This window comes from Hippopotamus amphibius, chromosome 7 (assembly GCF_030028045.1).
Source record: "Hippopotamus amphibius kiboko isolate mHipAmp2 chromosome 7, mHipAmp2.hap2, whole genome shotgun sequence".
In the NCBI taxonomy this organism is placed as follows: domain Eukaryota; kingdom Metazoa; phylum Chordata; class Mammalia; order Artiodactyla; family Hippopotamidae; genus Hippopotamus; species Hippopotamus amphibius.
Window position 1 is genome coordinate 104,607,622 of NC_080192.1, and position 22,443 is coordinate 104,630,064.

Below are 22,443 nucleotides of genomic sequence, written 5' to 3' on the forward strand. Positions count from 1 at the left end.
TCATTATTGTTAAGTTCCTTCACATGCAATTTCCTTTCCAATCCTTGAAACAACTCTATGAGAAAGATGTTAGTTAACCTTGTTTTCCTGATGAGGTGCCTGAAGCTGTGTGATGTTGTGTAAATTACATGGCTAGAACTGGAAGAGATATGGGTCCAGTTTCAAAACTGCAGCCCACTACAGCATTTCTACGGAATATTTCACTTTTATAGATATTAAAAACTAAGGGGCCAGTTTTGACTGGAAACCCATTCTCCTTTCCAGTTTCCAGTTAATTTTAGGTTAGTACTGAGAGATGAGTATTGGATTTTAAATTATTTCATTGAAGAAAATAAGCAACTATGGTGCCAAGGTGTTTATCGTATCATATTTTAAAGGTCTCTTGTAATATGAATATATTGTCGAAATTTCTAGTGCTGGAGAGAAGATAAAGCAATTGAAAAATAATTGAAGCTGTTATTAAGCATAGAGCCCTATGTCTGTGAGATAATATGCTGAGAAAAAATATAAATTAAAATTTTCATTTGTAAATAAATTACAAATGTATAAGTTTAGTAGTTAGGCAAGTAATTTTTTTTAACTCATTCTGTTCCAAGCTCCTAGTAAATATAGTTTATTGCATTGACTACACATAAGCGGCTGATTTTTGCAAACCACTGATTCTGACAAAAACTTTCAACCAGTTCTAATTCAGAGGTTGCCGCTGCAAGGTGATTCATTAGCTCCTTAATCATACAAATATGGCCAAAGTCACACTCCCCTGATACACACAATGGACACGGCAAACATTCTTCTGCATGCACCACTGTCTCTGACCCTTGAAAGAAGTCTACTATGCTTGTGGGGTGAAGCTCCTTGCTTTTTTTTTTTTTTTCCTTACTGCTGATGACCTTTACCCCCAATGTGATACCTCCACTAAATACTGCTTAATTCTAGTTGCTTAGTGTTGAGTTGCAGGCATTTGAAACAACCAGATGAGTCTTGCAAATTATTAAAACAAGATATGAAAATGTGATGAAGTCTGCAGAATTTATATGGGCCTTTACCCACACTCCTACTTTTTCAGCTTTCACTGAGTCATTGCTCTCATTGGCTAGGGAAACAGGAAATTCACACTGTCTCTCTTTTAAAAGAATTACAGACCTATGATGAGTAGGGCCCATGAGCCTACTGTATCCTCTTGTATGTGGCCATTCTACATCCATGCCTTCACGTGGCCACAGAGAACAGGTAAAGTGGGGCCCCGTTCCCTATTCTAACTTATCAAAGGGACATGCCAGTTTGTTACTAAAAGCACTTAAAATTCAGGAACTGATAATACTTCTACTAAGTATTCTCTCAGTGGTTTTCCATAGTAATAGCATCCATCCATTTGCATCTCCTTCTCTGTTCTCTGTGGATTTTCTTTAACCACTGTCTCTTCCTTTGTTAGATATAGAAGTATTGAGGAGAGTTGGAAAAAACTTATCAGAGTTTAAGGGTTAAGAGGAATAACAGAACAAGGCAGACCTGTCCCTCCTCCAAATAAGTATGTCTACTGTATCAAGACATCTGCTATATGACTGTGGTTAAGCATAGAGTTCTGGACAGAAAACAGTGTGACATGAGTATTCTAGAGGTGGCATTAGCCCCTTAGCAACAAGCTGTAGAAGGCAACGTAAGAGGCCTGAGCACAGAGGTTATGGGATTCTTCTTTCCATGAAGCATTCAGAGTTATAATCTGAACTCTGTATAATATAGGAGGGGCTGCCTGTTTTCCACTTCTCTGAGGTCTGTTCCCAGAGTTTAGCAGCTCTGTACAGTGAGAGTTATTGTCTTTCTGGGACACAGGAGCACAGAACTTGTCATTAGTAGGCAAGGTCTGTCCAAAAGAAGTTATTTTTTGGACAGACATTCTTTATAAGTAAAAGGCAAAGTCGGAAGCATTCACTTTTGCAGAAGGCAAGCAAACAGTTCTGTTCTCATACAAAAACCAAGGGAGTAAACATAGAAGTATGTTTTGCTTAGGATTATCTTTGATGGTTTAATGAGTCTTTGTGAAATTTCAGGTGTATTCCCAATTCTCAGATTTGCCCACACTGCATGTTTTAATTACTCTGGAGCATAGAGGGAGATTTTGTTAATTCTTAGCTATAAGATGCTTGAGTGATTTGAATACTTCAGCCCCTCTCAGTAGCATGTATATCCTATACGCAGGCCACATTAACTATGCAAGAGGCCAAATGAGGACCTGTGAGAATGGTGTTCAGAACATGGTCTCAGCAGAAGGGATGCCTTATTGTTAAGACAAAACACCTCCACACACTCTCAATGAAACTCACAGTCTCCTATAACCTCAAAACAAATATTCATGGCTTACATCTCTCAGGATGTAAGCATTGTTACTAATAAGTTTTGAGGCATATTTGTTACTAAGTTTTCTTTGTTAAAAATTTAAGAAAGAGACTGATGTAGATTTACTGTAGAGTAGACGTGTCATTCACTGGGGTCTTTTATCTGTGAAAGATCAAAGTTTACATCATGAATCCAATTAAAGACTTTATCTTGGGATTCAAATCTCCTGAATGTATTGGTGACCTTTTATCTGTCCCCATCATTATTTTTGCTTGGATTTGAAAGGCTGTTCATATTAGTAGGTGATGAAGGTAAGAATGAGTAGAAAGGGAGTTTAGAAATTAATATGTTAAGCTATTTGTGAAAGTGACTGTATGTACCCAACTCACACTGTCTTCTAGCAGAGTTAGTCTGGGAATCCAAACAAGCATTCCAATTCCAGTGATGCTGCTGGAGCTAACATATTTCTGGAAGTCTTCTTTGGAAATATCTGTAAAGGTCAGTTTATAAGCCTCACAAGACTTCCTCATTTATTTATTTTTTCTTAAGAACTTTTATGGAGATATAATTGACATAAAATAGACTATGTATATTTAAAGTGTACGATTTGATGATTTGATTTTTTTCTTATTAGTAATGTATATATGGCAATCCCAACCTCCCAATTAACCCCCCGCCCCCCTGCTATCCCACTTGGTGTCCATATGTTTGTTCTCTACATCTGTGTCTCTATTTCTGCCTTGCAAATCAGTTGATCTGTACCATTTTTCTAGATTTTGCATATATGTGTTATTATATGATATTTGTTTTTCTCTTTCTGACTTACTTCACTCTGTATGACAGTCTCTAGGTCCATCCATGTCTCTGCAAATGTCCCAATTTCGTTCCTTTTTACATCTGAGTAATATTCCATTGTATATATGTACCACATCTTCCTTATCCATTCATCTGTTGATGGACATTTAGGTTGCTTACATGACCTGGCTATTGTAAATAGTGCTGCAATGAACATTGGGGTGCATGTGTCTTTTCGAACCATGGTTTTCTCTGGATATATGCCCAGCAGTGGGATTGCTAGATCTTATGGTAATTCTATTTTTAGTTTTTCAGGGAACCTCCATCCTGTTCTCCATAGTGACTGTATCAATTTACATTCCCACCAATAGTGCAAGAGGGTTTCCTTTTCTCCACACCCTCTCTGGCATTTACTGTTTGTTGATTTTCTGATGATGCCCATTCTAAGTGGTGTGAGGTGATACCTCATTGTAGTTTTGATTTCTCTAATAATTAGTGATATTGAGCAGCTTTTCATGTGCCTCTTGGCCGTCTGTATGTCTTCTTTGGAGAAATGCCTATTTAGGTCTTCTGCCCATTTTTTGATTGGGTTGTTTGTTTTTTTAATATTGAACTGCATGAACTGTTTATATATTTTGGAGATTAATCCTTTGTCTGTTGATTTGTTTGCAAATATTTTCTCCCATTCTGAGGGTTGTCTTTTCATCTTGCTTATAGTTTCCTTTGCTGTGCAAAAGCTTTTAAGTTTCATTAGGTCCTGCTTATTTATTTTTGTTTTATTACTCTAGGACGTGGGTCAAAAAAGATCTTGCTGTCATTTATGTCAAAGAGTATTCTTCCTATGCTTTCCTCTAGGAGTTTTATAGTGTCTGGCCTTATATTTAGGTCTTTAATCCATTTTGAGTTTATTTTTGTGTATGGTGTTAGGGTGTGTTCTAATTTCATTCTTTTACATGTAGCTGTCCAGCTTTCTCAGCACCACTTATTGAAGAGGCTGTCTTTTCTCCATTGTATAACCTTGCCTCCTTTGTCATAGATTAGTTGACCATAGTTTATCTCTGGGCTTTCTATCCTGTTCCATTGATCTATATTTCTGTTTTTGTGCCAGTACCATGTTGTCTTGATTACTGTAGCTTTGTAGTATAGTCTGAAGTCAGGGAGTCTGCTGCCTCCAGCTCCATTTTTTCCCCTCAAGATTGCTTTGTCTGTTTGGGGTCTTTTGTGTCTGCATACAAATTTTACGATTTTTTGTTCTAGTTCTGTAAAAAATGCCATTGGTAATTTGATAGGGATTGCATTGAATCTGTAGATTCCTCATTATATTAACTCCTTTTTGAAAAATTCTATTATTTACCTTATTTACCAAATTTTATTTCAAATAATGTTTGGCTATTTAAAAAAGACAAACTTGGAAGAGAATAAAGGTATTAGGAAAAACTGAAGAAATCTAAATAAACTATGGACTTTGGTCCATAATGATGTATTGGTTCATTAATTATAACAAATTTATTATACTAGTGTAAGATGTTGATAACAGGGGAAACTGGGTGTAGGGCATATGGAAATTCTCTGTAGTAACTTTGTCATAATTCTGTAAGTGTAAAATTATTCCAAAATAAAAATATTTTTAAAAAAGGGGAAATCTTATACTTGAGATATGTTGCCTTTTTCTGATATCTCTCATTGAGAAAAGAAGAGAAAGTGAGGAAGAAAAGAATAAAGAAACTAACCTTTTCTGAGTATCTATTATGTTCCAGAATCTTATGTATATGTTCTCATTTACTTCTCATGATAATCCAGTGACAGTAGTTATTATTTTAATCTTAAAGAAAAAGAAAAAGAATGCTCAGAAAGGTTAAATAATTTGGCTGAAGGCAAATAGCTAATACATGGTAAACATGAGAATTCAAACCCATTTTACCTAGGTCTTAATTCTCTCTACCTCATACTCATATTTCTGCCTTAAAAATGTGTCACAGGCTTTGAAATTAATTTTCAAAGAGCAGTTTCTAAAACAATGTCAAGTACAAATTTCCCCAAACTAACCATACCAATTTCCCAAAACTAACCACCTTGAACAGGGTAACAGTAGATACCAAATTTCTGGTATATGTATTCTTCAAAATTAGTCATATTATTTTATAATTCAAATTACTTTCTGATAAAGTCTGTAAGGGTGACAGATCTTTCCCATTTGGGAGAACTGAGTTTTCTCTTCAGGGATAGTGGATCTCTTGGGCCAAGCCCCTTTCTGAGCTTGTCATCAGGCCAAAATATCCATTTGGTAGAAAGGCCTAACGTGTGAAAATGAGGTTGGCTCTAAGAAATGTGGGCCCAAATAAATGCTTCTGTGTTAATAGAAGACCCAGGGCTTTTGCCAGCATTATGGCTTATTCAGGTTACCGTGGAGAAATAGAGGGACCTGCTGATGAGCCCAAAGAATGACCTGCTGGCAGTGGGTTTTCACACCTGTGGGCACTGCCCAGATCCTCCACTCTTCCAGCTGCTGGGAGTGTTGACTGCTGGCCACTCACAGGTGGATGCCCGCCCAGGAGCTGCCCTCTGCTGAAGGGAGCTGCCTCACCCAAGTTTTGCACCTCCCTTTGGGCTCCCTGCATCTAATGATGGCTAGATATTGGCGTTACAAAGGCCTGATCCCCTTGCCTCAATATAGGGCATCTTTGAAGGACCTCCTCAGCTTCAAAGCTCCCTTTGAGATCAGCTGAGTCCTCTCTTGCAGCTGCCTCACACTTCTAACCTCACCCTTTTCTCAATTCAGCTTCCCTTACTCGTTTACAAGTGTTAATCCAAGAGGGCGCCTCAGCAAAGCATCCGTATGCAAATCTCAGAGCCCCTTTCCTGGGGAGAACAGCCTATGGGACTCAGTGTATTACCACCCTCTCTCATAAGGGAAAAATCCAGTACTTCAAAAAAGCTCTCTTAAAAGTGTAGACATCACTCTTTCTAGGAGGCCTCCTCTGATTATGTTAGTGCCCTCTTAGGAGGCCCCTCAACCGTCGTTAAGTACCTGCCCCAGTAGAGCATTTATGTTACCAAACTGTAATTGAATTGTACATAAATATGCCAAATTATTCAAGCCCCTTTAAAGAATTTTTATTTATATTGGTTTTGCTCCAAAGATAATTTGTCATATAATGATAAGTGTTGATGGGGTTATCCTGGAAACTTTATTTCTTGCTTTTCAATGCCAGTTGATTAAAAAAAAAAAGGGCAAAAATATTTGAAAGGATTGACATCCTAAAAAAAGAAATCTTGAAAACATTTGCCTATAGATAAAATTTTTTCCTACATGTGATACTGAAACAGAGATGTACATACCACAGAATATCGACTCAGAATTCGTGTTTCCTTCCAACCAAGAAATGTCTACTTAAAACTAGGGAAAATCTTACTGTGCTCCAAATGTAACTATTGTAACTATTTTTACAGATGATGGAATTGTGACATATGAGTTAATGCTTATAATGGCACCTTCTCAGATTCTTCCAGCTCATGGTACCATTGCTCTTTTCTGACTCTCCATTGTCGGTTTTGTTTGTGCCACCTATTAAGAGTTAATCATGGATGGGCATTGAGTACATTTGCAGACAGGCTTTTGGGGACTTTCTGGCCATAGGCACCTTGAACAAAGGACCAACTCTAAATAGATCCTAGAGACTCCCCAACCAGAAAACGTCTCCGTGGTTTCCCACATAGAAGCAAAGCCTAAGTGAAGATGAGGACTTCATAGGCTCACAGGGCCTTAATTTATAAGCTAACCCAAGTGAAAGGGGAGGATTTATTCTGTAAGTATGGACTGCAGCCACACAATTAATTGCTCTTGAAGATTTCACCTGAGTTGAGAGCTAGGTAGATCTTGTTGAAGTTGTGGGTCTGCTTTAACCCTGGAGTCTTAAATCCCCACTCAACACTTTGTACTAGCAATGCTCTCTTCATTACTGTAATAGTTTGAGCTAATAAAGAGAAGCAAGTAGTTTGTGTCTTACCTAACTCAAAGCCAATTTTCTCACCGCTAATCTTTCTCAAGAAACTTTATATTTAGTCCCATAACCACTTGTCTGTTGTACTGAATACCAGTGACTCTCTTTTATTGATGTTTAATTCCTCATAAATGGCTCTTGTCTTCTTAGTTAGAATAAATGCTCACTGAGGGAAAGATTCTTGCCTTGTATATTTTTCAGTCTTTCAAGAGGCTTAGAATACTGCTTTGCACATAACCTGCTGGGCTAAATATACTTTATTATACTTAGCATTTACTTCCACTTTCTTTTTATCCCTCCAACAAATTCATGTAAGAGAAGGCTAAAAATGACATTTCTTAGACTCCTTTTTAGCTTTTTGATGGATGTGATTTACATTCATGCGAAGAAATGTAAATGCATGAGATTGTAAGGGAAGTGGTGGATGTTTTTCTACAGAGGTGTCAGCTTGACACGCAAACTCCTAAGGATGGAGATGTTTTCAGCATCCAGATGCCACGTTCTACTCTCTAGACATCAGCTCGTGAGTGTGGGGCACACAGGAGGTCACAGAAGTAGTTCAATAACCTCTGGGTCACAGCTGAGGGAGCGTAGTTTTGAAGAAAAAAAAATCCAGGCTGTGGCCGCTATCTGACTTTTCTGCTTCTCCAGCCCTTCCAACAATTTTGAAAATACCAAATTCCCTATTAAATCCCCTTCTTATTGAAACACTTAGAGTGTTTTCTATTTCTTGTTTTGAACCCTGACTGACACAGTTGCTCAACGTCATTTGTTTTGGTAAAAATATCTCATGCCCCTCCAGATTACATACAAAAAGGTTTTGCATTATAGTTCTATTTGCTTTTATAGTTCTGATTTCTGATGAACTATGAGGGCTTTAAAAATGCTAAGGACTCACCTGTATTCCTTTAGTCACTTCAAAAGTGGCAGAATGAGCCCCTGCATTCTTCAAAACAAGTGTAAACATGTTCAGTTGGTCAGTAACAGAATTACAGCAAATAAGATATTAAAGATAGTAGAACTTTTGAGTTAAAAAAAAACCTGTTATTTATTGGTAGGTGAACCTTTTCAGAATCTGAAATTATTTACTCAATGCCCCAGTTTAACAGTGAACAATTTGTTTCATTGGTCACTAGTTTTCTTTAAGTCTTAACTAAATCTCACATGAGTACTTTTGATTGTGTGGTACAAATCCACATTCTGAGGTTGAATATTGTGGACTATTTAATTTTCTGAAAATAATTTTGTATATAACAGACTTATCACGGGAAGAGCTCAAAACACATTGAAAGATGAGGATTAATGAGCCATGAATCATAAATCATTTAGCTTTCCTCAAATTGCACTTCTGGTTGTGGAGTTATGACCATCTCCCAGTTGTCTTGATTCTTGTCTGCTGTGCTCTCCACTGGCCTTCCTTTTGTCCATGTCTTTTGGGTCTGTGATTAACTGAATCCTTTAATTTGAGCTTTCTGCCACTTTTTCTTATGCGACTCTTCCCTTTGGGTCTGTAAATGAGAACTACATCCACTAGCTTGGCAACCTCAGCTCTTGTGAGTATAATATGGCTGCTAATATTAACATGGCACTTTATACATATCTTTCACAAATTTTAGTTATTTGAGCCTCTCAAAACCTTATGAATAAGTAAGGCAGGTAGGTCTTATTATATTATCCTTATGTTATAGACAAGGAGAGAAATATCCGAGAAAGATACAAATATCTTTAAATAAAGGATGGACTCGGGATTAAAAAAATACTTCTGTAGTTTAAAAATATTTGTTAGAAAATATTTGTTAGAAACATTGTGTCCAAAAATTTAAAGTCAATAAGACTAAAATGCCTAAGCCTCAAGCTTGTCTGTGGTAAGGAGTGACATGATCTTTCATTAACTGACTTTTGCAAGTTAGCGTATTTTATAAGCTGGAGAGAAGGTAAGGAAGATACTTTCAGGATAACTTGTGAGCTTTTGGCAATCTTAGCAATCTCGATTTTGATACCAAGGCAAAGGGGTTCTTCCAGTTTCTAGTTTCCTGGACTGTTCTGGTCCACTAGCTATGGATGACTCAAGGGCAACAAGAGCATGCCTTATTCATTTGTAAACCAAATTCCTTGAACAGTGCAGAGAACATGGTCAAATGTCCACTAAGCTTCGCTAGTGGCTCTTATTCCAAAGTTCCTCTGAAGTAATTCATTATCTTTTGAAGTACTGTGTTGAATGCATAACCTCAAATGCTAATGTGAATCTCCAGTCCTTCATTTGATATTCTTTCCTAGTATAAAGCAATCAATTTTTCTTGTCATGATGGCTCTTTATAAATGCTTGCTGTTTATTGCATCTGCTTCCATTATTCTCTCCTTACACATTTAATTCACTCTTATACTTTATTTTCCTTTTGTTAGATGCCATTGGTAAATCACAAAGTACAGATAGAATATGAGTGGAACATTTTGCCCCTCTGTTCTAGACAAATGCTCTTTAACCAGAACATTGTAAACATCGAATTGAGATGAATAGATGGAACATTGAGCCATTCCCCAGGGCTTTGAGAAAACCTGGTGTTGTGGCAAGGGCCCAGCTTTCCCCTCCACACCTGTCACACTTGTGTTCACCCTGGGGTATAACAGGGAGCTAACTACATTGGCTCTTCCAATGAACTAGTGTCGACTTAAAAAAATGCACAGTGTGAGAGTTACGAATTAAGTTTTATTGGGGGCAAAATGAGGACTGCATCCCAGGAAACAGCATCCCAGATAGCTCTGAGAAACTGCTCCAAAGAGGTGGTGGGAAGGTCAGTATATATGCGATTTTGGAGAAGGGGGGATACATACAATCAAGCACATATTTTTTGCAGAATGTTTCTGCTAGTCTCGTAAAGGTTACTGCTAGTCGTGAGGAGAAGACGTCACCATGAAGGATTTTAGTGTTTTTCTAGATATGAGGAGATACAACAGTGGGGCTCATAAAATCGGCTCCTGAGAATATCTAACTATCTGAAGACTTGTTCTGCCAGTTTTTCCCAGAGCACAGAGTGCCTCATTTCAGCTCTCTACCCTGAACTCCTCTCAGTGGGGTGTTGAAAGTCAGCAGCTGCAACAGCACATGATTAAATCCTTGTAGAGGTAGATGTCAAGTGCCAATGGTGACTGCCAATTTATAGTTGACACTAGAATGATTGACAACTGGTTGACAGTTCTTCTGTGAGAGTTTTCAGGGGACAAGTGTATCTGAGGCTGGCTCTGTCGTCTTCATGCTGGTGTTCCATTTTCATGTACCCCCTTCTTTTCAAAGAAAAAAAAACTTTTTTGAAGAGTTTCACCCAGAATAGAATTCCTTTTTGGTACCTAAGTTAGGAGTATTTTTTAAAAAAATCTCCTACTGCCACAGCCTCCCAAAGTCTAAGAGGAACTGCTTGGCAGTAAGTGTAGCATTTATTTGCTTCTCCCTTTACTAGGAAATTCCCAGAGGATCCTTTCCTCAGAAATACAAGCTTAAACAGTGCCCAGTCCTTGTTACTAATGCTCACTAAGAGAGATGGCAACACTGAAGCAAGCAGCTATTAGCAATGGCATTTGGGCTGTGAGTGGTTTGCAGATGTTGAGAGTGAAATATTTCAAAATGGACCTGAGTGGAAAAGCCAAATTCAAATTGATAAGGGGGCTGCACATGTGCTTCATTTAACTTCAGGCCGACTCTTTACTTGTGTCATATGCAAATGTGTACAACAATGCTTGAAATTGGATTTCCATTTTACTTAATTAGATTAGTCAAGACCTGCATAATAATCAACAGTTAGAAGCCTTGCTACTATTGGGGTTCAGAATTCCAACATGATTGCTGGTTTTGAAGTTTGGTCTGTCCTCTGGGAATGAGGGCAATTGATTGATTTTTGGTGTAGCTAAGTTTGGTTTTACTTGTGTTTGTGTGGTCCAACTAAAAGACCTCAATTTTCTTTAACTTGAGTAGGTAGACATAAAAATAGAATGTGTTTTAAAAATTCTGAAGAAGTAATTAAGGATTTTTTTTTTAAAGACTGCCTGCTCTAACAAAAATAAGTTCAAGTACTATTTTTTTCCAAGTTTTAAAGGAAATGGGTAATGAAACCTCACTACATGTTTTCTCTCCAACATGAATAATAGGAATTTGAAATCCATTATAATTACAATTAGGGTGTTTTCTCTCCAGGTTTTAGATATCTACAGTGTGTGGCCTGCAAAGAGAACAGCTTTACATAATTACAAAAGACAAGGAAGATTGGTTTCAGGAAAGCCAATAGTGGAACAGACGATTACACATAAAATTCTGGGTAAGAAGACAATGACAATACCGAGAGAGCACACGCTCAAGAGAGCGATACTAAGAACCCGTTCAGAAATCAAGAAAACCCAAATAGCGTTTATCCAAGCAGAGAGCAGCTCTGCAGTGTTCTATTAAGCAAAAGGAAGGCAGATGTTCTATCTTATCCCTGTTGGGAAGATTTTCATTTGTAGCTGGGTGATGTTTTTAAATAAGAGTTTCCTAAGTACTGCTTTGTATAAGGAAATCGAATTTCATGACAGACAGGGGGAGTTTGGGGCCACTCCGGTAGCTCTCAGATGTGCAGTTCAAACTTTGACTTAAAAGGAACATATAGGAATGGAAAAAGTTCAAGCCTTAAAGTTAAGGACCTTATGCCTGCCTTGGCCATTAAGTCAGACTATCTACCTTTTCATGCTCCAGTTTCTTCATTGGCTGAGCAGATTATAACAACACACTGTGACTGTGTGAAATTGGTTGGTACACCTCTTAACTTCCCTGAATCTTGGTAGTTTTATCTGTAAAGGGAGATCATTTATGACTTTTGAGACTATCTAGGTAAGGGGCCTTCATTTTTCTTGTAAGTGAATTCTCACAACTCCCAATGTCTCATATTCTGTGGCCCTGCTATTTGCCTTTTATGTTTCATGGAGTGTTTATGAAGATGAAAGAAGACCATGTACAGATCAGTGCTTTAAAGGGTATAAAGTGCTACCTAAAAATCATAGTGGGACTCTTTTGTTAATACAACATCAGATTTTGAAACAAGTTCCAATTTTTGGTCAAAATGTTTATAAGTCATATACCCAATTTGCGTTAGGATTCTTGGGGGAAATTTATTACCCTAAAGGTAGTAAACATAGGAGATAGACTTTGGACCCAGCTCAGTCTGATCAAGGTCTATGTGTCTGATGACTATTTGTATTGGTAGGCAGGTGACTGTTGTTAAAAGATAAACTGAGGCATGTTAAAAATTTTAAGAGTTTATTTGAGCAAGAATGGATTTGAATCGGGCAGCATCCAATCTAGCAGATAGAAAGGATCTCTGAAGAGCTTACAAAGTGAAAGACTTTTATAGCCAGAAGGGAATGGGAATGAGGAAGTTATACTAAGCAAAAAAGAAAAAAAAGTTGGTTATTGCAAGGTTACTTTCCTTTAGGGGAAGACAAGGGTCTATCAGGCAGAGTACCTAACTGTTGATCAGGTGATTCCTGGTTGACTGGCTTAAGATTCCATTTGTGAGAGCTATAAGTGTAATTCAGTCTTGGTTCAGTGATGTGGGGCTTGGAATGAGGAACTCTATTTTGGGCCTGTTTTTTTTTTTTAACATTATCTATAATGGTGAGAATGCCCACTACTCAAACTGGTTTAGGGGGAATGCTGATAAAGGGGTTTGAAACTTCTTCATCAATTTTCTTTGGGTTCTTTCCATCAAGGGTGAAAAGTCCAAAACACACTTCTTTACTTCTCTCAATAGGCCTTTGTAATATCAAGAGAGAGGTGCTCTGAAATGTTTTGCTTCCACTGAGGGGTCTGATGAGTTACAGCTCTTATAATTAGGTTATTGATATTGGAAATATGCATTTTCCTTTATTGGTTATGAAAGATTTATGTAACTTGAGTTTTTTAATTTAACATGGCTGGGAGACTAAATGTATTCTTAAAAGTCTGTGAATGGCTGAGGTTTTCTTAAATTTTATATCCTAAATTATTGGTAATGTAGCTCATAAAATCTCAAGATGATAAGACCCTATGAAAATATAAACTTTATTATTAAAGACTTACAGTGCTTATATTGAGCTATGAATTGTGGTGGTGGTGGTGGGGGATGTGTGTATGTGTGTGTGTGTGTTGTGTTTAATTAAGAATAGATAGGGGATGTAGTGATATACGGGTTTTATTGATAGCATCTCTGCTGTGTCTCCTTTTCCAAGTCAGATTGGAGACAGGGTCTTACCTGCTCCCCCGGCAGCTGACAGGCACAGTGAAGTCGACAGCATGTGCTGAGATCCTGAGAGTTAGACTCATGTCTGTGCTCAGGATCAATAAGCACCATGTATATAAAAGGGGGAATGTCTTCCTGTACAGCAGACTGGGTGTGGAATGGAAGGAAGTGGAGGGAGCCTGAGAGGTAGCACACGTTTCCAGATTGGGTGACTGGGATGGTGTGGACAGGCAGAGAAGCAGGCTTGGTGAGAAAAATGATGAGTGCAGAGTGGGAACTATTGTTTGTGCTACAAATGACAACAGGCTCTTAGCAGTACAGATATGTACCTCAAAAGAGGGATTTGTCCTTGGTATGCAGAACTGGGATTGAGCAGCCTTGAGAGGATGGGATCACCTATGGCAATAGATGGACCCTGGAAAACGGTGTGCCATGAGATTCCCTTCTTTGAGCTGCTTTTAAACAGAGGCAGGTACAGAAAGAAGAGGAGGAAATGGTACTAGCAAATCAGTTGGAGGGCAACGTAACCTACTCCTACTCCAGGGCTTTAGCACATTTCATACTCTTTGTCTAAAAAATTCTTTCCACATCTAACTCTGTGGGTCATTGCCTCATCCTTTTTAGAAATTTGCTGAAATGTCACCTTCTCAGTGAAGCCTTCAATGACTGCTCCATTTAAAACTGCAATCTCTCCCATGCTCAGCATTCTCTATCCCCCTGTCTTGCATCATTTTTGTTCTAAAGCACATATGCCCATATGCCATGCTCTAAATTTAACTGAATGGTTTGTTTAATCTTGGTCTCCATCCACTAAAATTACCAGCTTCAGGTGGCCAGGTGGTCAAAGTAAACATACTTTGCATCTCTAAGATTGCCTGGCAAATCATAGGAGCTCCAAAAATACTTGTTGAAAGAACAAGTAGGCTTATAGAGACCTAAAGGCATAGCTCTCATATGATTGTTAGCCTTGGAAATGCAGGAGGACCCAGTTTTGGTGGGAGAGTGAAAAAAGATTATACACTAAGACTTGATAGCAGGAAACTTGAGGCCACATTTTGTGACTAGAAAATGTTTAAAGAAGACAAATAGCAAAGCAATTTGTCTTCCAGAGAGGATAATTTAGAATATTAATGGGGCTGCTGATAAGTTAGTCGAGAAAATTAAGGATGCGCTCACAGTGTTTGTGCAGGTGGAGATTGATGACAAGAGAGCTGGTTTGGAGGGACGTCATTGTGTCTGAAAATCAGGCAAGCTGTGACTTGGTTTAGGTGGGCGTAATGATCTCTCCTGTGTACGCAAGGTGGTTATAAGTGGTAAGTCAGGCTTGGTTTCTTAAAGTGATTTTTTTAAAAGGTCTCTATGATTCAGAGGAATTAAGGATTAGAACAGAGAAATTACCTGAATTGATAAAATGAAGAGAATGAATATGCTGGATTCATTAGAACTTGAAATTACGTCGTTGTAGAGAAAATGCAATTTTCAGAATGATATAACTAAATTTTTAAAAAATGATTAAGGTTACATTGAAATATATGAAAAAGTCAGTTTAATGTATTTTTTATTGCAGAGTTGTAAAAGGATGCAACCCAGTTGTGGATAAGACCATACAAGTTTCCCTCTTGGATTCTGAAAAGGCCTGGTTGACTCATGGACTTCCTGGAAGTGCAACTTTGCACACTGGAAAGTCACATGGATGTCCAAGACCCCATCTGAGGTGGCCATTGCATGGTTCTAGGAAAAGACTTGTGATGTGGTGTGAAGTCCAGGAGGCAAATGCTTGATATAATTCTGTTTAAATGATGAGTTGACCAACATAATCTGTATTTAAAAGCTTATTTTCTAAAGCACCAATGACTGCATACTGTTTGCATACACTCATTGACTTCTTTTCCTGGAAGGAGAGTTTGGATAATTGTACCTTCTCAAGCGGAGTAATACCTATCTTATCTTTCCCTGGGCCGATCATTTTCCATGATGTTTTATTTTCGGGTCTCATCAATAAACACAATTTGATCAATGAAGCTGACACAGGGCTGCTCCTTTCTTCACTGGAGATGGTCTTCCACTCCTCTCCCCTCCCTATTTTCTAAAAAATGAATGTCTGATTTGTCTCCTTTGGTTAAGGAAGATAGGACCTCTGATCCAGTGGGGGGAGGTAATTCTCCCCAAAGAAATCAAGAATGTGAAATGATGGGCAATGGAAAATGTAGCCAATATCCAAAAACTGATGAACTAGGAGAGCACTAAAAGTTAGGTAAACTGCTATGCCCCTGTATGTGGCCATAGCAGTTTAATTTCTGTGCCTGGCATTTAATTTTGAATACTTCTAGTTCCCTGATATTTTCTTCCATAATTTGTCAGAATGCTGGTAGACAATTAGTTGACTTTTTTTTTTGGTGTCTCATGAGATGAGATTATGGGCTGTGTAAAGCTCTTATCTGCTAACCTATATCCTGTAGGTGAATGAAAATAGGATTTGGAGTGAAACAATTTAGGTAGGAAGTTACTAAACAGGGTTCTAGAGCTATCACTTCCAGTAATTTTAATGTTGTAGTTTTATTGGCATATTTTCATCATGATATTTCCCACTAGGAGCTCTGTTTTCAACTTGATCCATGTTTAGGAAGAGACATCCTTCCATAAGGTTTTTTGTTGTTGTCAGTTTTGCTGTAATAACACTGTGTAACAAATAACTCCCCAAATCACAGTGGCTTTGCAACAACATTTATTTCTCACTCATTGGCCTGAAGATTCAGTGACTCTGATGGGCTCTGTTGTGCTTGGTTGGGCTTAGCTGGGATAGGCTGAGCTTTGCTCCAGCCTGCAGGCTGGGTTTAGATCTGGTCTAAAAGTGTCCTTCTCTGAAACCAGTGGCTACACAGAGTATGTCCTTCTCATAGTGGATACAAGAATGCTTTAATCTTGCTAGGACTCTTATGCCATCAGTTTAGAAGTGGCATGTATCACGTCTGCCCATGTTCCATTGGTCAAAGCAAGTCAGGTGACCAAGCTGAGTTGTCAGGGAAACAGTAGTAAATGTAGAGAGCAAAGGACAAATTGTAAGCAAGTAATACTGTCTTTCACAGGATTTAAAAATGCCTTGCTATCTTCATGCAGCTGCACGTGGATTGCTGCAGAGGACAGGGGGCTGAATGTTCTGGTTAGAAAGGGAGCAGAAAGCTGTGGTACCACATAGGTAGCATTAGCTGTGGTATGGGAAGGAAGAAAAGCTTTATATAGAAATCAATCATTTGAAAACTTTGTGCATAAATACGCTGAGCGAGTGTCTAGGCAGGGATCGAGTACTCAGCAATTCAAGAATAGAAGCAGAGATGGAGCACAGTTTGTAGTTGGCAGAGGACCTGAACCCCATGGGGTGAAGAAAAGAGGGATTCAGATCAGACTCAAAGAAAACAGAAGCTATTCTCTGGGCCGTCCTGGTCAGATTTTAATCACACCCAGTGAGAAGGAATTAAAGATTAGTTCCAGGACCAATCATTTACATTGTATGGTTCATATATAAACCTATATTGTAAAATATTTGATTTAGAGAAGATTGCAAAAATCTTTGACACAAAACGGTGTCCACATGACAGTATATTCTCTGATATCTTCCAAATTCAGTGTTTTTTTTCAGGGTGGCTCATTCAGTCATTTGCAATGAACGTTTTGATTCCCTTTATGAAGCCCCTTGGTTGTAGATACCACGTGGCTGGGCAGGCACTGCTTAATTATTAAGGTCAAAATGCTGATGCTCAGAATGTGCAAAACCAATGAAGCAAGCTTTTTACAGAATAACTTAGGTGTGTTTTTATGAATACCATTTTATTCTTTTATATCTCTATAAATAATTAGTGTGAACACTCCAAATAAAATCAATTTATTTTAAATGTCAATTTATTAAGCTAGATATAGATATAGAGAGATAGCGACCTAAATATTTGACCACAAATGACATGAAGGCAATTCCTAAATGATGTCATAAACAATACTCTAATCCAATAAGATGTCATCTTAACTTAATCACATCTGCAAAGACCTTCTGTCTAAATAAGGTCACATTCATAGGAATTAGGACTTAAACATATCTTCTTGGAAGATATAATTCAACCCATTGCAGATGTATATCAGAGTGAAGTGATAAGATGAAAATCTCCTCAGTTGACAAGATGTTATCAACAGATCAGCAATAAACTGAAGTTGATAACTGCTCACTCCTTTTAAATGGTGAACTGGAAGCATTAAGTTCCTAACTATTTTGAAAACAGTGAAAGATGCTGTTGACCAGCAGCATTGGAAGAATAAGGAAAACTGATCATGAGAGGTCATAGTCTCTTTATTGTTTTCAGATAATAATTGAAAACTCAACTTAATGCAGATAAATACAAAACAGTAAGTCTAGGGTCAATAAAACTGTTGAGAGGAAAAAAAAATCAAATGATTGTGTAGCATACTAGTCAGCAGTGGGATCGGTATATAAAAACCCTTGAATTATCAGGCTACAATATCCCTCCTTTTAAAAGAAGAAATTGATGAGGACACTGATGGTCCAGCAAGAGAGGAGACTATAAATAAGAAATATATTGTTACCATGTAAGCTATCTGAACTGACAGGTTTGCAAAGTTTGTGGCATTTAGATCTACAGGTATAAGGAAATCAATCCATTTCAGATGGTAGCTGCAATAGGGTGAAGTTCTACCATGGTTTGACTTAACCCACTGAAAAATGCAGAAACCCTTTTATAAGGTTCATAAACTTCATAGCTAGTTTAGCAGGTGATTTCATCTCCCATCCTAATTAACAATAAAATATTTTCAGTAAACTGCAAGAGAGATTATTTCAGAGCTTCCCATTAATCTGTAGAGGTGTTATAATTTTACCACTTCTAGTCTTGGTCTAACCGAAGATGGTGTTTTAGAATATCAATATGTGTATAATGGCAGGGTTTTTGTAAAGCATCATCTACATGCACTCTGTGTTCATAGAATAATGGACTCTGTGGATAAAGTTATTAATGTGTTAGTATGAGTTGTTAGAAATTTAAGGCTTTCATGGGTTGGTGTTAGCCTGGCAGCTCCACCCTCTTTTGGTTGCTGTGATGGTCAAATTTTGTCAACCTGACTAGTCTATGGTGCCCAGTCTACCCTACGGGCCTGTCCTACACATTTCAGACTTGCCTAATATATCCTATTGGTTGTGTTCCTCTGGAGAATCCTGCCCAATCCAATTGCTTTAGACTGCTTTTGAGCATCTTCAGCTTTGAAGTTCAAAGATGTCTATAAACTTGTGGTAGTGCTGCAAATGTGGCAACAGCCACTCCGACCCCCATACCCACTGTAGGATAGAATATGGAATGCTCAGTCCCAGGAAGGAACAAGTTTATTTGAACACCCTTATGTAAACAGCACCAGAATCTTGAAGGCCATTTCAGTTCTGTCCTTGTGGCTCAGCTGTCTTCTCTTCAGCAGTATTTAAGAGATTCTTGATATTTTAAGTTTTTTTTTTTAAAGTTTTTTTAATTTTAGGGCTTTATAATGATAACGAAAGTATACATTGAGAATGATAATCCATGCTCCAGAATGTGGTTACATATAAAATACATATATATTATTCACATATAAGATCAGCATGATCACGTATATAACAAACTGATATTCAGTGGTTCTAATATCTACCTTCCAACTTTGTCATGCAATGAACTAAGAAAGTCCCACCAGGTGGGAATTATGTCATTTCAGGTCCTGTCCAGACCATCACTTTCATTGTCTTGGTTCTGTATGTGGACTGATCAGCACTTGATTCTTAATGACCTTCCGTAGTTTTCAGTCTCTGCATTGGCAGAGTTGCCTCCTAATACATTAAGGTTCTTATACTAAATGTAGATAATTCTCAATATATCTGTCTATAGTTTCTTAAGGAAATGAAGAGTTTACTTCAGCTGTATTGTTTCTCTTTCTCTCTTGCTATTCTTGAATGGCATTTTACTCGGAAATATTTCTTGAAGGCCTATGCTGGGTAGTGTGTGAGATAGTGGATGAATAAAACAAATGTGAGTGACAAGTGCAGGAACCACAACTCCTGCATAAATAAAGGCCCTGCTGGAGCAGAAGGCACGTTGGTCTTCTTCAATATGCCACCTTCTAAATGCCTGCGAATCACGTGAGAAACGATCTCTCTGTGCGTTGGTGTCTCTTCTCTGCTTGTAGGGGCCTTGGGATGGGGAAACAGTCCTCCCTTCCTAAGATACTTTCTGTGGGACATTAATGAGATGCCTTTGGTTGGTTTGGGACAGGTGGTTGTTTACAGTTTAAATATTTCTTATGTGCCTGTGTAGAATAGAATTCCTCTTTCTTCTCTGAACTAAAGCTCTGTTAACAAGTGGACTCCTTAGAAACCTTATAAATCCTCATATTGAAAAGAAGATGACTTTTTGAAAAGCAGTTGACCCTTGAACAATGTGGGGGTTAGGAGTGCCAACCCTCCACGCAGTTGAAAATCCATAGATGATTTATAGTTGCTTTCTGTATATGTGTGGTTCTTCCTTATCTTGTGGTTCTTCATCCACTGATTCAACCAACCGCCTATTGTGTAGTACTGTAGTATTTACTATTGAAAAAAAAAATCTGTGAATAAGTAGACCCCTGCAGTTCAAACCTGTGTTGTTCAAGCATCACTGTGCTATGTCCTAGGTTGTCTATTATATTTTGGCTTTCTCCTCTGTGCTGGAGTCCAAATTACCAGGTGGAGGAAGCGTAGAGTAGTTCATTGAAATTCTCTCTTTTAAAGAAAAATAAAGCCCACGTGCAACCACTAGACTAATGTTCTCTTATTAAAAAAGGAATATTTGAATAAAAATTCAGCTTATATTTTTAAAAAGCCAAATTAGAAAAACTGAAGGTAAAATGGGAGAGTATCTTCAAAAATGTTCTGGAAGTTTCTAGTTACGTTAGTCCAAAGTGGTGATGTTAACATTTTAGGATAATAATACCTGCACGGTTTATTATTCTCCAGGGATACTCTGATCATCAGAGTTGTGCTATTTATTGATTAGAGAGTGCTGGAAGTGAAAGAGAGGTACTGAGAGAGAAAACTCAAGAGTTGCTAAGTTTTTCCCTGAGGGTTCCAAGGTTGTACGTACATAATGGTTTTAGTCACTTATTCTTTTCCTTCCCACATTACTGCCAATGTATGCTTTATGTTTGTACAAATTTTTGTTTCTCAAAAAAAATCTGTTTCTGAACAATATCATATTGTATCTCCAAACGTCTCTTAAAACCTTTTCTCTTAATTTTCAGTATGCCTAATTTCATTTATCTTTTTTCACTGCCGAATGTCTTAATTGAAATTTTAATACTCTCTTAGTTTTTCACTGTTCACCAGTTTATTGTCCTAAAAAACATGGATTCGATCCCTGGTGCTCTATAGAAACTACAATTGATTCTTCCGTTGCCTAAACCAAAACTTAGCCTTTTCTTTCAATAGTATTAATTATCTATTGTTGCCTAACAAATTATCACAAACTTAGTGGCCTAAAAGAACACACAATTTATTACCCCACTGTTTCTGTGGGCCAGGAATTTTGAGCACTCCCTAGCCATGGTCTTTGCTTCAGGGTGTCACAGAAGGCTGCAATGAAATCATTGGTCAGGGTTGCGATCTCATCTGAAGGTTCAACTGGGGAAGGATCTGCTTCTGAGTTTGCATAGTTATTGGCAGGATTCAGTTTCTTGAGCTGTTGATCCAGAGGCCTCAGTTCTTTGCTGGGCTGTTGACCACTTTCAATTCCTGGCCATGTGGACCTCTCCACAGGGCAGCTTACAGCATGGCACCTTTTAAAAAATTTTTTATTATTTATTTATTTATTTATTTTTATTTTATTTTTTATTTTATTTATTTTGGCTGTGTTGGGTCTTTGTTGCTGTGTGCTGGCTTTCTCTAGTTGTGGTGAGTGGGGGCTACTCTTCCTTGTGGCATGCAGGCTTCTCATTGCAGTGGCTTCTCTTGTTGTGGAACATGGGCTCTAGGCATGCGGGCTTCAGTAGTTGTGGCACGTGGGCTCAGTAGTTGTGATTCACAGGCTCTAGAGTGCAGGCTAAGTAGTTGTGGCACACGGGCTTTGTTGCTCCACAGCATGTGGGATCTTCCTGGACCAGAGTTTGAACCCATGTCCCCTGCATTGGCAGGTGGATTCTTAACCACTGTGCCACCAGGGAAGCCCCACAGCATGGCATCTTGATTCATCAGGGCCAGCATGAGAGAGCTTCTGCTAGCTAGCAAATTAGAAGTTATAGTCTAACCTCCTGTAATGTAGTTATGGAAGTGCTACTCCGTCATCTTTGCTGTATTCTATAGGCTGGAAGTCAGTTGCTAGGCCAGGCCACACTCAAGGGAAGGAGATTACACGAGGGCATAAATAGCAGGAGGTGAAGATGACTGGGCCCCATATTTGAGTCTGTCTGCTACAAGGATCTTTTTTTGGAAATTTTTTATCTGACACTGATGTTATTATTTTTAAAATTGTTCTGCCCAAAAACCTGAGAATTCTTTTTGATTCTGGTTTTTCTCTGTTTGTCTTCTATTTTTCTTCTGTTTCTGCACTTGTGCCATAGTGGAAATAATAGGGAGAAAACCAAGTTACAGTCCTAGCAATTCTACCAGTCTCTGGGAAGTCACTTAAACTGTCCTGGCTACAGTTTCCTCATCTGTAAAATGAGGTCTGGTACTAAGTTACAATTCTTTTCAGTTACAGCATTCTTTGATCTCAAGTATGCTGAGTTTTCCTATGTGAATCTATTCCTTTCTTTTCCTTTCTCATTCCAATCCAAGCAGACCATCATTTCATTTTCATTTTGCCATTTGCCAACTCAGGACCTTATAGTACCTTTCAGTTGCTTGCAGGATAAAAGCCAAATACACCTTGGTCTGCTGTTAAAGGCTGTCTTCATTCTGACCCAAATTCTATCCCCAACTTTACCTTGGATTCTACTCCTTCATGGACTTTCTACCTATGGCTAGACTCAGCTATCCACTCTTCACACCTTAATTTTCTTCTCTTTTTTTGTTCACACTA

General features: G+C 38.1%; 1 pseudogene; it reads right to left on the reverse strand.

Moving 5' to 3' along the window:
• The window catches only part of LOC130857673 (serine/threonine-protein phosphatase 2A catalytic subunit alpha isoform-like), a 34,687-nt pseudogene that overhangs the window by 2,645 nt on the left and 9,599 nt on the right, over window positions 1-22,443 (reverse strand).